This window comes from Triturus cristatus, chromosome 1_2 (assembly GCF_964204655.1).
Source record: "Triturus cristatus chromosome 1_2, aTriCri1.1, whole genome shotgun sequence".
NCBI lineage: Eukaryota > Metazoa > Chordata > Amphibia > Caudata > Salamandridae > Triturus > Triturus cristatus.
Window position 1 is genome coordinate 1,048,864,808 of NC_140580.1, and position 16,649 is coordinate 1,048,881,456.

At 39.7% G+C, this 16,649-nt stretch overlaps 1 protein-coding gene across 4 annotated transcripts in view; it reads right to left on the minus strand.

Moving 5' to 3' along the window:
• ZBTB26 (zinc finger and BTB domain containing 26) overlaps positions 1 to 16,649 on the minus strand; it is a 90,860-nt gene that overhangs the window by 50,047 nt on the left and 24,164 nt on the right. For 2 of the 4 annotated variants that reach the window (XM_085612357.1, XM_085612365.1), the window contains exon 2: positions 13,604 to 13,714. The exons of the other annotated variants lie outside the window; for them this stretch is intronic. The gene's annotated coding sequence lies outside the window, so the exon portion shown is untranslated. The remainder of the gene's footprint in view (positions 1 to 13,603; positions 13,715 to 16,649) is intronic. 4 annotated transcript variants of the gene reach the window in all.

Genomic DNA, 16,649 nt, shown 5'->3' on the forward strand with positions numbered 1-16,649 from the left:
CGTTTGCTTTTGGATTCCAAAAATACCCTTCGGATTTGTTTCTGATATGTTTGGTGAGTTGTGTAACATTGTCATGCTAAACACTTCAAAATGGCGGTCACATATTGTGGAGAAGTGTGGCTCAATGGTTAGAGCGGCAGACCCTGATGCAGAGTGGAGAAGTGTGGCTCAATGGTTAGAGCGGCAGACCCTGATGCAGAGGTCTGGCCCGGGACCAGGGTTCAATTCCCCACCTCGGCGGGTCTTGGGCTCAAAATTCCACGGACCTGATAATTCTCGCCTTGGTGCCTATTCCAATCATGGAGTCCCACTCTGCAACTCTGGGCAATAGCTTGCTTAATCTCCACAACGGCCCCCACAACGCTAAGGATGCCTGGCCTCCACCTTGGGGGTGCCCAGGAGTGGACACCTCAAAGGGAAAGCCAGGATGGGTTCCACAGCAGTATTCGTACAAGCGCCTTGAGACCCTTGCGGGTGAGTAGTGCACTATACAAGTATCAATTTACAATTTACATTTTTACATATTTAGTAATCAGCATTATATTTAATCACGTTGCGTGCGCATATTTTGAAGTATAACTATGTTATTTAAAATGATGTGGTTTGCGTTTGAGAGATTATGTTCAATATTTAATATCTAGTTCGTGCACCGGTTTGCTAAGGAAATTGACCGTTACGATATTAATCATCTTCTCCCTTTTTAATAAATTGGGAGTATATACATATAATAAGTCCGATACTATTAGCCATTTCAAAATGGCGGCTACATTTTCGTGATTCAGTATTACAATCTATCATGTTATATAGTTGCGTCTATTTAGAAGGCGTCCCGGGTTTTGAACCACGGGCGGGAACCAGAGTTTCGGATTAGGAGTAAGGACAATTGGACCGTACTCTCAGGCAAGGTTGGGGAAGGGGGGGGATTTCCCTGCCGCTTTGTTTGTGGGTACGTGCTAAATGTTCGTTTTGGTCCGAATTGGTTCACCTTTGACTTTGTATCGTGTATATATTAATAACGCTGACGGGAGTCACTTTAGAAAAGTGCTGTTACTATTGCGCTCTTAGAGGGGGTGTTTTGAATGTCCGTTGGACTTGTATTTGGCTAACGCCGATGTGGTATTTCCTGTACATTTATGATGGGACTTACCCTATAAAAACACTGTTATACATTGGTTATTTTTTTAAATGACACTAGTGATGTAAATGGATTTACTATGTGGATTAAGCGTCTTACTGATGCATTGTTGCTATTGCTGGAGTAGATAGGTTTGTGAAATTGTCAAAAGTGCTGTGGGTTGACCTGAATAGTCTGTTTGATATAATTGTTCCAGCAGACTTGTGGACTGAGTGTAAAATAGTTGTGAGTTGGCCTAATGAGGAATACCCAAGAGATTCAAGAACAGGGGCACCAGATCCAGAAGTGATGAGGAAGTATGATCAGGTGATGGTATACCTGAAGAGTAAAGTTCCTCCAAAAGAGACAGACTGGGTTAAGATAGATCGAACACAACAGGAAGCAAAAGAATCAGTTCATGCTTTTTACGAAAGGCTGATACTGGCATTTAAACAATTCAGTGGAGATGAACATCTAGGTGACAAGGATTTGAGTCATTTTGTATACCGATTTGTATATGGTCTTAGACCTGAAATTGGTGAGAGAATTCGTGAACACACAGTGGATTGGCAGAGTAAAAAAGTAGATGAGATTTTGAGACATGCAAAATATTTCAGTGATGAAATTGAAGCAAAACAGAGAAAGCTGAAAGAAAAAGCAATGTGGGCACAAGTGAAAGTTGCAGAAAGACAGGAAGCACAGTTAGTGGAACAGGCAAATAATCCAGGAAATAATGGAGGAAATAGACCGAGATTTGCAGGAAAAGGAAGGGGAAGTCTTGAAGAGGCGAAAAAGAAGTTCCCATGTCACAACTGTGGCCAACTGGGACATTGGAGATCTGAATGTCCTAATCCACCATTAGTGAATAATGAGGGTAAATCCTTAAATCAACAGGTGCAGAATGATGGGAATAACCAGCAGCAACAACAGCAGAAAGTTGTGAGACAGCAGCAGAGTCAAGAGCCAAAACCGCCCTTACCGCAGAATAGAGGGGTACAAAAGTACAATCAGGACTCAGGATTCTTCAATGATGAGCAGGTAAACAAACCGAAACGTACTAACAAAGTACAGCAGTACTTGTTAAAAAGTGAAGGGAGTGAGTCTGAGGGTGATTATTGACGGTGCCGAGGAGAGGAAGAAGAGTGCATACTTGGTGCAACTCTAGAAATAGACCAGGCAGGACCATTTGTGGATGGGAAAATAAATGAAGAAGGGGTTACTTTTTTGGTAGACACAGGTGCGACAAGATCAACTGTCAGGTCAACGGATGTTAAAAATCTTCCTCTCTCGGATGAAGCAATCCAAGTAGTTGGTGTAGCCAATACACAGATCAGAACACGTCTTACTGAGCCAGTAAGAGTACAGATAGGGAAATTTTCAGACATGCACAGATTTATTGTCTGTGATACGAGTCCAGTGAACCTGTTAGGTAGGGACCTATTGTGTAAAATGAATTGTACAATTTTTTGTACACCAGATGGAATAGCTTTTGAAACACCGGATGATGATGTTTTCTACCGAATGACTCTAGAGAATAGAGAAAATGAGTTAATTGGTGCATTTCCAGTGTTCAATCCGGAGGATTTGCCTCAAGTGCTGAGAGACACAGTGAAAAGAGCAGTTTGGGATTTTACAGGAGAGGATGTGGGATTGATGAATAATGTAGATCCAGTGAAAATTGCAGTGAAAGAGGGAATTACATATCCTAACATTCCTCAGTACAAAATGACACCAGAAATAATTGAAGGGATAACTCCTATAATTGAGAAAATGATTCAGCAGGGAGTTCTGAGAGAACTACTGAGTAGTCCGTGTAATTCACCGATAATGGGACTGAAAAAGCCTAATGGCAAGTTCAGGATCGTGCAAGACCTGAGAAAAGTTAATCAGATTGTGGTGGCATGTTGTCCCATTGTGCCAAATCCATCAGTGATTCTGTATCAAATTCCACATGATGCTGAGTGGTATACAGTGATTGATTTGTGTCATGCGTTCTTTTCAATTCCATTGCATCATGACAGCCAGCCGATTTTTGCATTTAGGTTTGGCCAGCGTATTTTAGCATGGTGTCGTATCCCACAAGGGTATACGGAGAGTCCTTCGATATTTAATCAGTTATTGAAGAAATCGTTGGAAAGTTTGATCATGCCTGAGAGCTCAGTGCTAGTGCAATATATTGATGACCTACTTGTGGCATCAAAGACACGTGAAGCTTGTGAAGTGGATACCATAGCTTTACTGAATCATCTGGCAGATGGAGGGTTAAAGGTATCTCCAGCCAAATTGCAATTTTGCAAGAAAGAAGTGCATTATCTTGGACATAATATTGAAAAAGGTCTGAGAAAAGTGACTACTGACAGGATCAAAATAATCAAAGAAATGAAAGCCCCGAAAACCCAGAGAGAAGTGAGAATGTTCCTGGGTATGGTGGGATATTGTCGTCAGTGGATAATTAATTTTTCCCTGATAGCAAAGCCACTGATTAAGCTGACAAAAAGTGAAATGACAGATCCATTGGATCTGGATGCAGAACAAATGGCAGCATTTGAAGAGCTCAAAAGTAAAATGTGTGAGGCTCCAGCTTTGGGTATGCCTGACTATGAGAAAGAATTCGAGCTGTACTGCAGTGAGAGAAATGGATGTGCACTTTCAGTGTTAATCCAGAAACATGGACAATTGAGAAGGCCTATTGCGTACTTCTCATCAACACTTGACCCTGTAGCTGTGGGTTTACCAGGTTGTCTGAAATCTGTGGCTGCAACATGCAGGAGCCTGGAACAGAGTGAGGGAATCATAATGGGATATCCTGTAAGGGTATTCGTACCTCACAATGTGGCAATTCTTTTGACAAGAAGCAGAACTCAGCATATGTCACATAGTCGGTTGACTAAATATGAAAAAGTGATTCTGGGAGCATCAAATGTGACTCTTGAAAGATGTGTGAATGTGAATCCATCGACACTCTTGCCGGATATTGAAAATGTGGGTATAAAGATGGAAGATGATCATGATTGTTTGGATGTGCTTGAGTACTGTACAAAACCGAGACCAGACATAAAGGATATTCCCTTATATGAGAATGACCATGTGTTGTTTGTGGATGGATCATGCCTGAGAAATGATAATGGTGTGCTATGTGCAGCATATGCAGTGTGCAAAGTTTCAGAGATTATGGAAGCATCACCATTGAAAGGAGTGAAATCTGCGCAAGTTGCTGAATTAGTGGCATTGACAAGAGCTTGTGAGATTGGGAAAGACATGAGAACAACCGTGTTGACTGATAGTCAGTATGGATTTGGAGTGGTGCATGACTTTGGCCAACTGTGGCTACAAAGAGGTTTCTTGACATCGGGTGGAACCCCGATAAAGAATGCGGAGTTGATTGGAAAATTGCTTGAGGCGATACAGCTGCCTAAGGAGTTAGCGGTTGTAAAATGTGCCGCACATGTTTCAGGGGATGATTTTATCACTGTTGGTAACAGGTTTGCCAACGATGTGGCGCAGTATTGCGCTAAGACCAACCAATCTATTAACCGGAGTAGGATGGAGGAAATGTCTCTCCTTTCTGTGATGTTTACTAATGTCCTAGAAACGTGGGATGAAGTAAAGCAGTTACAAGATGAGGCAGGAGAGGAAGAAAAACAAGATTGGGTTAAAGCAGGATGTGCTCCAAGAGAAACAGACCATGTTTGGGTCTACAGAGATGGCAGACCAGTGATGCCAAACTCAATTTTGTCATCAATGGCAAGGATGTATCATGGCCAGGGACATCTGGGGAGGGACGCAATGGTAAGGTCCTTTAAGCAAACCTGGTACAATGCAAAGTTTAGAACAATTGCGGAGAGCATTTGTCAAAGATGTTTGATTTGTCAGCAATTTAACACTGGGAAAAAGACAGTGGTGAGTTTGGGGACAATAGGCAGAGAAGGAGGTCCTTTTACAAGAATGCAGATTGATTTCATTGAAATGCCCCAAGTGAACAGACTGAGATATGTTCTAGTGGTAGTCTGTTTGTTTTCAAGGTGGGTGGAAGCTTACCCGACTAGAAGAAATGATGGATTAACAGTGGCAAAGTTACTGTTAAGGGAGTTGATTCCTAGGTACGGGTTTCCAGTTACAATTGAGTCTGACAGAGGTAGACACTTTCAAAATGAACTCATTGGTTTGATTTGTGAAGCATTGAAAATACAGCAGAAGTTACATTGTGCATACCGACCAGAGGCTTCTGGTGTGGTTGAGCAGATCAATGGCACAATCAAGAATAGGATTGGAAAAATGTGTCTAGCCACTGGTATGAAATGGCCGGATGTGTTACCTCTTGTCCTGATGACAATGAGATCTACTCCAGATAGAACTACTGGTTTGAGCCCGCATGAAATAATTATGGGACGTGCTATGCGCCATGCATTCGTGCCTGTGAATAAATTGGTGTCAATAACTGATGACATGATTTTGGATTACTGTAAAGGCCTGGCTGACGCAGTTCATTCTGTGTTTCACCAGATTGGAGAAGAAGCTACCACACTTGAGAAGAAGCAAGCCCATGATCTGAGTCCAGGTGACTGGGTAAGGATTAAGGTGCACAGAAGAAGAAATTGCTTGATTCCAAGGTGGGGAAGGCCGAGACAAGTCATTCTGACTACAACGACTGCAGTAAAGTGTGCTGGAGTGAAGCACTGGGTACATGCAAGTCATACTCTGAGAGTTCCAAGCCCGAGAGAGGGAACTGGTGAAGAGTATTATGAAGAGTCAGATTCCAGTGATGGTGAAGATCCTGAAGATACAGAATCAGTGAGAGAAGAAGCGGAGAGAGCTTCAAGAGATTCACTGCGAGTATCAGAGGGAGAATCTAATTCTGTTGTAGAGCCTGAAGTTTCAAGTAGCAGTGGGAGTAAAAGAAAAGAAAAGAGGAAACACATTGAGCCTACTCCTGAATCAGAAGAGGAGGAGATTGAAGAACAACTTGAGATTATCCTTGAAGAAACAGGGTCAGAAGAAGATAGAGAGGGACAGATTGCGGAAGACCCCCGAGGAGGTGTAGGGAACATTGATGAGGAGCTAGGTGAAGGGACAAATAGACAGCAAGAAGATTGCGTGTCGGAGACCCGAGGAGGGACAGAAGCAGGGAAGTCTCAAACAGTGGTGGAAAAATCTGTGGAGAAAAGAAAAGCTACTGGGAAACGGAAACAAGAGGCACTTGAAACAGATGATGAAGATGAACAAACAGAAGGTCGAGTTCTGAGAAAGAGAACTTCGATTGGAGAAAGGAGTGTTAAACAATTGAAGCCGAAAAAGGTTGTGAAAGGAGATCGTTGGCCTAACAACCGAGTAAAGAGGGTGAGATACAGAATAATAAGAGCAAATTCATCAGAAGCTGAACAAGTGAATGAAGTATCAAGCCAAACCTCAAGAGCTGAGGAAAAAGAATCAAAGAAATCAAAAGAACCAGTAGAAATAAGGAGAGTTAAAAGACCCAACCAAAAGTACAGATCACCGGAATGGTCTTATGTGACACTGTCTGAAGAAGGAAAAGAAGAAACAGTGACTCGAGATAATCCGGAAGTGGTCTTGAGAAAAGTGGTTGAGGAAGATACTGGTGAAATTCTGAAAGTACTCTTGACTGACATTGGAGAAGAGTCGAGTACTGAGGATTCCGACGTTGGAGATCTGATACAGTTTGATGTTGAAGAAATTGAAGTGAAAAATGACAAGTATCCAAACTGAGTGAAAGGAGGATTCGCTTGGATCAAGTGAATAAGGAAGTCATTTGGATAAACTGAAAGCTGAAGAGTTGCAGAAGAATTGGAGAAGTTCAAACAGTAGTGGAGTAGTAGAGGCTAAACTAAAATGGCTAACATAGAGGAGAATAGAAACAGATGTGCCTTTTTAAAGAGGTGGTGCAAAATGTGCTGCTGTTGTACTGGATTATTAATGCTTCTATGGGGTGTTTTAATTTTATTAGTTACTTTTAGAGTAGAATTTGGAATGGATATAGCAAAAATGACTAATGAAGAGAAGAATTCACAAAAAGTAGTTCCAATTAGAAGTAGTAGTTACATACACAAAGATAGGTCAATTAATAATTTTTCTAGTAATGTTTTTTCTAAACTGTTATATGAATATGTGAAGACAATGGAAGTGAGGGATTGCTATGTCTGCATGCAATTACCTGCATCCGTCTCAGAGGGTGTTACTTATCACCATTTACCAGCTACATATGGTATTTCTTGTAGTATTTTAAGTAGTGTTTTTTATTTGTTAGGGAAAATAGATTATAAGATGTCTAACAGAGATAGTATTTTTGGGCACTTGCCAATGAACAAAGAGCTGAATCCAGCTAAAGAAGCTAACACTTTTGGTGAAATTTTTATTGAAGAAAAAGGACTAACATTAGATTACATTTTTAAGAATAATTTAACTTGCAATTTAAAAGGAGAGGAGAAAGCTTTCCTGGATATGGTTGAGGAAAGGAGAATGAACATGCATGAGAAAGAGGGAAAATATGAAGTGAGTGAAACAATTTGGGACATTGAGATGGGAAAGGAGTTGAGGAATGGGGCTAGTCCAACTTTGGCTCTAGATGCACCGCAGAAGGGTAAACTATGCATTACCAGAAGGAAATCCCAATATGATACATATTTTGTGGGAACTAGTGAGTGCCATGATACATACTTCATTGCGACAGGTTGGGGTTTCAGAGGTGGAGAAGATACGATTTTTCCAGGAGTGTACTATGTGTGTGGGAACAAGGCTTATTACAAGTTGCCTGACCATTGGTATGGCACATGTTATGTGGGCCTAGTTTTTCCTAAGATTTTTCATACGGATAAAGTAAAAGATGTAGAAGACATTAATCTATTAACACGCTTTAAGAGAGAAACTTGGTCTGAAATTGTGGGTGACATTTTTGGGGTTTTAATTCCAGCAGTGGGAATTTCTTTAAATGCTTATGGAATCCGGAAACTGTCCACAGTGGTTGATCGCTTATCGACAAATACCGCAGGAGGGTTTCTTTTGGTGAATACGGAATTAAGTGCCGTACGTGCCATGTCCATGCAAAATCGACTTGCCCTTGATATCCTTTTGGCTAAGGAGGGTGGAGTTTGTGGAATTTTGAAAGTTCAACATTGTTGCACTTACATTCCTGATGAAAGTAAAGACCTGAAGGTCTATATCAAAAATATTATTGATTTGCATGAAGATTTAGTACCACTTGAGACTGGGAGTTTATGGACTAAACTAGCTAATAAAATGATTGCTGTTAAGGATTTTATTGCAAAAATAGGTAGTACTATTATAGGTAGAATATTGTTTCCTTTGTCTTGTATAATTGTTGCGTTACTGATACTAAGATTGGTGTGTGTGTGTGTGTTGTAAAAACAGGAGAGGGAAAGAGAAATTGAAAAATGAAAAGAAAAAACAGGAATTCGAAAATTTCAAAGAGAGAACCAGAAGAGATTGAATTAGAAGAATTGAGGGAGAGTGTTTATTTAGAGACAAAGAGAGATGATGAAAGAGTGACTGGTGTTTAAATGTTGTCTAAAGGGAAGAGACATTTCTGATTTCCTAAAATGGGACTAAAATTTTCACTAATTTTTTTTTTGGGTTTATTTGGTGATGAAATCACCAAAGGGGGGATTGCTGGAGCAGAGTTTTCTTTTAGAAAATTCTGGGCTTTTGAAGCTCTGGCATGTCTATGCGTTTTATTAATTCATTAATAATTAACAACTAATTATTTGTCTTGTGAAGGTATGTTTCAATAATCAACTCGTTTGTTCTAACATAAGAGAAAGTTACATGAGGGTTAGTTTATTTGTGCTGTTCATGTATTTACAATAACGTGCAAGTTTTCGTGTTTAAATGTTGCTGTGTGCTATTTATTTTGAGCACAAAACGCTGTCAGAATTAATGCTTTTTATGTCGCAAAGCTAGATAAATGCATACACATAAGGGTATTAGTGGGGTTAACACTGTTAAATCATTATGTTGTATTAACGTTGTTTTTATTTCTTTTAAATTGAGATGGTCTATTGTGGCCTATGGAGGCCTAATTCTTGTCGGCTGACTTGAAAGCCTGGCCTCGAGTGAATATTTCTGTGATGTGGCAAGAGAGACCCCTGCTGGAAATCGGTTGAAGACAACTGATCGTAGTCCTTCTATAAAACTTTCCATGAGGACATCAGTAGTTTGGAGGATCTCCAAAAGAAAAGATTTGTCCTTGGTGCACAAAGGAGCTTCTGAAATGAACAATGTGCTGAAGCCGGGTTGCCGAGGGAAATGAACGAGATGGATACTTTAATAGTTTCTATTTCTTGGTTCCTGTTCCGTAGTTTACGTATTGTGACTTTTCCTGAGCGGAGATTTCAAGATGTTGCAAAGTTACATCTCTTCCTTCTCATTCTGCTCAGTGATACAGTTTTTCTTGCCAAATTTATGTGAGTTTCCATTGTATTTCTTATTATAAAAACTATTAGCTTAGGGAGGGCTCTCCCCACTCTTTCGTCGTTTTTGCCGCGTGAACTTGCGTTGCTGAAGCCTGATGCTGAGGACTATCTTGAGAGACTTTACCGAGAGACTGGTCTTGACCCGTTCTGACACTTAGTTAGAATAGGTAACTATGAGAAATGATTTATTCTGATTGATTTACTTTGACTAATTTTAGATAAAGCAATATAACTTTTAAACATGGTGTTGAATATTCTTTCTTGTCAATTATTGAGTATATTTTGATTACTGTTGTATAGATTGTATAGAGTATGAATAAGGACAACCACTATAATCAGATCCTATCGTCCTAGATATAGATGCAGGGTTTTCCTTCCCACAGGTCTTATGCCGGCAGAGTATTGAGCGTATGTTAGTGAAATGGGCCCTAGCGTATGAAGAATGTATGTGCGTGTAACTGTGAGATTACTCTATCTGCGGTAGTGGGCATATTTCTGATACCCTGATCTGTATCACTATATTTTTTGTCGCGAATACAATATTATATTAACATTGGCAAATCCGTGAATGGCTGAATAACTTTTCCTGCAATTTCTTTATTGTATTGAAAATAATCTGGAAATTTTCAATATTGACATACTGAACATTCTCACCAATTTTTTATATATATGGCCCTGATGTGCGTCTTTGGATTTTTGTAGGACCGGTGGATGTCCCATTATATATTTATATTGGGACTGTCTGTTGTGATAATCATATCACTTCTTTGATACCTGCCTCTCAATAATTGAAAAAGAATGTTGATTCATTACGAAAGATGGACGAATTTGATATTACAAAGGGGTTTGAATAAACGACGTGAGCAAACAATAGAGGTAAGCTTCTTCACATTGCTTGTGGCCGGATGTCTCACGTTTTTGATTAAATTTGAACTTTATTAGGAGTGTAAGTTGGGTTATATATATATTCCCTTTTTTATCTCCTCCAAACGCAGACACTCGAGTACCATCTCTAAGGAATATTTTGAATTGCGTTCACACTTCCATATAACTGCTAATACATTTACTGATACACCAATCAGTAGGTTTATCATTATATAGAGATATATATAGATATATTCACTTAAAAAAACCATAGGTTTCACACATGTTATAGTTAGCTGGACATTTCACTCATGAAAAACCATTGAAATTCCCCCGTTATAGTTAGTGCAGGCAACTATAACTCACGCGACCGCAATCCTCTGCTGATGACGTCAGATATTACATCACTGTATTTAGACACTTATTTACCCATGTCTTCTTCCATTAATTTTTAGCTATACATATATTACAAATATTTTTTTTTCAGAAAGACACATATGTCATCAGTGATGTAATATCTGACGTCATCAGCAGAGGATTGCGGTCGCGTGAGTTATAGTTGCCTGCACGAACTATAACGGGGGAATTTCAATGGTTTTTCACGAGTGAAATGTCCAGCTAACTATAACATGTGTGAAACCTATGGTTTTTTAAGTGAATTTGCAAGGTTTTTTAAATGCTAATTCCTAACTATAACGTGTGTGAAACCTATGGTTTTTTCAGTGAATTTGTTAGTTTTTTTAAATGCTAAGTTATGTATTTTTTTTTTTAAGGTTTTTCACCGTGCGCGCACCGTGCGCGCGCTGTGGGCGCACGGTGTGCTACGCGCACCGCGCACCCACGTTACGCAGTTCGCGGAATTTTTCCGTTTCTACCGTACGCGCACGCTACGCGTACTCCGCGATTTTTCGCAAAAAAATTAAAGGAAATTTTGGCCCTTGGGGGTCCTTCTGGGACCCCCTTACAAAGGCTAGGGGGTCAGGAACTGTCCACCCTGCCCCCTTTTCATGTTCTCCACCTTTGTTTTTCACCCCCTCAGACTACGAGAGACAAAATGGCGGCCGACACTTCCTGGTTTCGACCGATTCGAATGTTTATTAAGATCTAACAACCAATCAGAATCGCGCTCGCGCACGGCAGCGTGCGGTAAGTTTTACCGTACGCGCACGATGCGCACTTATAGATATATATATGCTTTTAAATGCTATTTTCTCAGGACATACTGAACAGATTTACACCAGACCTGCAAAAGGCACATCCCTGACCTGAGGACTACCTCTCTGCCAAATTTGAAGTAATTCTTTTCAGCCGTTCGGGCTGTAGCTTGGACTAAAGGTCCTATGGAAAAATGCATGGGGAAAATGAGTTTTGGGACCCCCCCTTTTTCTCAGCTCCCGCTTGACGAATCCCCCCCGAGACTTTCAGGGAAGGAGCGGAGCGCCCCACCTATTTTGAAAATTTCGCGAGAATTCGTCAATCGGCGCCAAAGTTATTCCAAATAGAATGTTGCGGATTTCCTATGGAAACACGATCCTAACTATAACTATCTACTGGCGACTGCCAGTAGATAATTATATATATATATATATATATATATATATATATATATATATATACACATACATACTTTTCATTCTTCTCATTCTTTCCTCTTTTCTATGGTGGTATTGGGCCCCCTCTTGTGTTTTTAGTCGCTTGGTTTAATACAAGTTGAAATATCTATGTTAGTTAGTATATCAGAATTTACAGTAATGATCAAAGAGATTTAAATCTTTCTAGTTTAAGTAGTGAGAAGTCCTTTTGGGGCGCAGATGCATACATGTCTCAATTTGTAATGATCTTGGAGATTTAGGATTATATTTCTTTGAGTCTTTAAATCAATATAGGCAATTACTAATTGATTTTATATGTTTTGTGTATATATTTTATATAATTATTCAAAATATGTGTATCTATGTTTTTTCGTTGGTATCATATTATCTTACTGAATTTCACTTACGCTATGTGGCATGCCTTAGTATATGGTCAGACATGTGGAAATATCCTGCTTTTTTGTTTGAGACATGTGGGATGGTGAAATTCCCCCCTATAAGATAAATGATTAGGAATGATTTTGTGATATGTATATATACACAATTCGTATTTTTGTGTGTATATATACACAATAATTTTATGTTATAGTATGAAACATGTATGTTTTTCTATATGTGTTTTTATATGTGTTTTAAAATTTGCAGCGTTGGCTGTGGTCTCTAATAAGGAATCAATAAAGAAGCAACATTATATTCTTACAATACGGACTTGAACCATTTGATTTGCCCCGATAACAATTTGATATGTGGTGCAGCTTTATTATTGTTTAAATTTATGATTCACCCTGAGGCTTAGGGTGGTGCTTTTGGACAGAGGGCACCTTTGAGGCTCGCACACAAATTTGTTAAGCAACATATAAAGTTTTGGTATAATTTTTTAAGTTGGTGCCCTTGTAAGTGAACTGGTCCACTGTCCATGTTTTGTTGTTTACAACCTTCCTGAGTCACCCTTGGACTGTCCTTCTTCACTACCTTGACTGCAAGTGCCCAAAGGGATTGTTGGTCTCCAGTTTGAGGGGGGGCATATTATGGGAACCTCAGGACAGAAGCTAAAGACCCCATTTGACTCAAATGGGGTCCACTAGCTTTTGATTGCCCTGTCTACAGCCTCCTGGCCTGGATTTATGATGCTGGGTGATTTGTAGAACACAAACGGCACATCCCCAAGACTCAACATCACTATCATCAAAAACTCAATATGAGTTTTACAATTGTTGTACTAGCCATTGATGACAGACGTTTAAATTTTTTTACATTTCTTATTACAAAAAACTAATAGTACTTTTACAACATTAGTGTGGCTTTGCCTAGAGCTAACATCTAAATATATACTGGCACAGGAGTCATGCATGCCGTGTGAAATACTCTAAATGAGAGACACAAACCTGATGTTAAACCACATATCACTTACATAGCTGCGTTCAGAATAGCACATACTGAAACCGTACTACCATATTATAGAGTTATGTGACCTGGTTCAAGATTGTCCAAGCTTTTTACATTTCCAGCATTAAAAAAACACACAGAATGACAACAGCTAGGAACAGTGCCTTGATGTCAAGAGCAACTAAACACACAAGTGTATTTACCGTCAAGGACTAACGGAGCGATTGAAACTGTCAGCATCCGTTTGTTCTGAATCTCTGTGCCATACTCAGCAAAAAAACATCGCCCACTTGTGCATAGTTTTGAGAGAACATCTGTGGTGGGGGCAAGAAAAATTTCCAAGCAGTGATGTACATAAAAGCCTGCATTATTATCAATCTGAAAGTATTTACATGAAAACATTTACACAGATGTTCACTTAGAGATTCCCTAAGAATTCCAATGAATTAATCTTATCCAGATCATTACAAAACCAATTACCAGATCTAAATTAACATGTAAAATCTAGGAGGAGGATTTCAGACATAGGGTAAATATCCAAATGTGAGAACATCTCATCAGCATTAACAATCAAAGGCATAGCAGATACAAGACACATAAATTTTACAGTCTTATTTCTATACATGCAAACATATACATATCATACAACTGAAATGATGCAGTTATCCTGCACTGAATTAGGCTGCATTTCCCTTGTTGACTCAAAACCAAAAGTATATTTAAATAGTTGTCAAGTTTCACGAATGAAATAACACCACCTCCCAGTAATTTGCATCTGCTCTCAAACCCATCAGATAGTAAACTCACCTTCCCCCTCTCCTTACATTCCATTTGGCATGTCAACAAATGCCAATCCACAAATGCACTCTTAATCTACATGTATAGTTTTTAAAAAAATGAGGACAGTGCCATTACCAAAGTAGTACTCTTCCTATTGAAAAAGAGCTACAGAATCTGTTCATACATTAACTTCACCTTCTAGTTCTGGATTTCAGCACCATGATGAAAAGTCAACCCTTGCAATTGCATGCCTATATGTTTGCCAGGACCAATAGTGGTGAACTGGGCATTTAATAGCTGGTATAGCCTACTACAGTAGGCTCTGCAGTTGAAATGTTGTGGTATATATGTGCTATTGCATGGCTAATGAATGCCATGACTTACAAGTCTTCAAACTATTTCAAAGTGGCACAATAGTAGATTATCACTTTACAAAACACCAACAGTATATTAACTATCTCTGCTACTTTAAGAGCATGTATGTAGTCATGTACACATTAAAAAAAAAAACACAAATGTATTCAGCTACAGGACCAAATAGCTAATACCATCAAGGACTTGCGGGAATCATATGCTGCAGTGTTGGCTTTTCATGGTAGTATCACACTATGTGGCACTCTGAGGAGGCCAATAGTGTAAGCTTTAAGAGTTGTCTAACCAAATGTGTTTGTTTGAGAACAGAGAAGATACCATGAACAAACTTCACCTGACCACTAGTGCTCTGAACTTACAAAAACATGTGGGATTTCTAGAGATTAGGGCAAAAGTTGCGGAAGGAAGAAACAGACACAACAACATAAGAGTCATGGGTCAGGGAGACAAGGCCAGTGACAGATTGGCTACTACATTACAGACACAGACACCACATTGTAGATGGAAAGAATGTCTAAGCCATATAAAGTGTACAATTGTATGGCATTTACATTTCCAGATTACACGTCTGCTGTCGAGTTTAAAAGACCTTTATTGAAGTTGAGAAAGTCTTAAGAGAGGCAAGCTTTCGCTATGCCTTGATGTTTCCCACTACGCTAAGTGATGACAGATGGTAAATCTGTGTTTTTTAACAGAGCCGTCCTAGGCATGGGACCGGCTAGAACTGTATAAAACTGGAAAAGATAAGAGCAGCTAGTCTGAACAACAAGCGCTTCAGAAGAGGAGTAAGACACACCAATACTCTAGAGAACAGCTAGCCCTTCCGGTTCCCAAACTAAAAAAAGAGACCCAGAGGCACTAAAAGCGACACCACCTTGCCAAACACAAAACTTTGCCTTAGAAAACTGTGGTGGAACACGGCTATTGTGCTCGGAATCAGATCCAGAAGTGCCAACACATGAACAAGTTGAGATGCCACACAACACCTTGACTTGCAGATGACCCATAGAGGGGACCTGGGAGGTATACCCCTGCTCTGGGGGGAAAACAAGATGTTAATTATAACTGCAGGTTTATGTAAAGGAAAGGACAACGCTGCTTAGAGAAGGTCCTCTGAGGTGAGAATGATACACGGTATTAGGATGAAGAGAAAATTATTTTGTAATGGGGGAATCGGGATAATATGCTAAAAGAAATGAATCAGGCACATCCCTACTTGTTTGTAATCGACACTGAAATAAAGTATTTGTGGGGAAAGTACATTAAACAGATTGAAAGCTTGAGCAAAGAGCTGGTGTTGTTTTGTTCTGGGGAGAAGGAGTTGGGAAATGTTTATGCTTGCTGTGGGTATATTCAGTGAATTTGACATCAGTCCGTAGTGGCCATCACACTGATGGAGGAAGCTCTTCTGGCCAGATAGTGGGTGTGGTACTGAAGTAAACGTAGTACTAGAGAAAATGGGAGGGGAAAGCAAGAGAGGACATTTTTTATGACCTGCACTAAGGACACGTATACATTGTTGCCATGGAATGCTAGAAGTATAGGGTCCATACTCTAACAATACAAGATTAACGTTTATTTGAAGACACTATAGGTGTTAAGGTGCCTAGTTATAAGAGACATTTCAACAAACTACAGTTAGCCTGATTACAAAGCAAGAATATATGCTGCAGAATACTAATTGTTTGCTAGGGGGACCCTGACATGGGTAAGGCCAGGAGTACGGATGGTCGGAGCCACTATTGGGGAAAGTGACGTTATATGATACTGAGATGTTCCTGACAGCATTTACCCAAAAAATAATCAGGATCAGCGGAAGACTTTATTCCTTCTCACGGAATCTGGCTTGGGGGAGAGATATTCCATAATTTAAGGTGGGGGAGATTTTAACTTTTTATGGATATTAACCTAGATCGCTCTACCCCACATTTGGCCAGTTTCTATCCCGGCAGTATGTTAGAGGGTTTCACTAAATGATCACTGACTGGGGCCTTACAGATTTAAGGAGGCTATACCATAACCAAGACCGGGATTACTCATTTTATTCCCCACTGCATGACATACACAATCGCCTAGATAGGGTATTGTGTACTACAG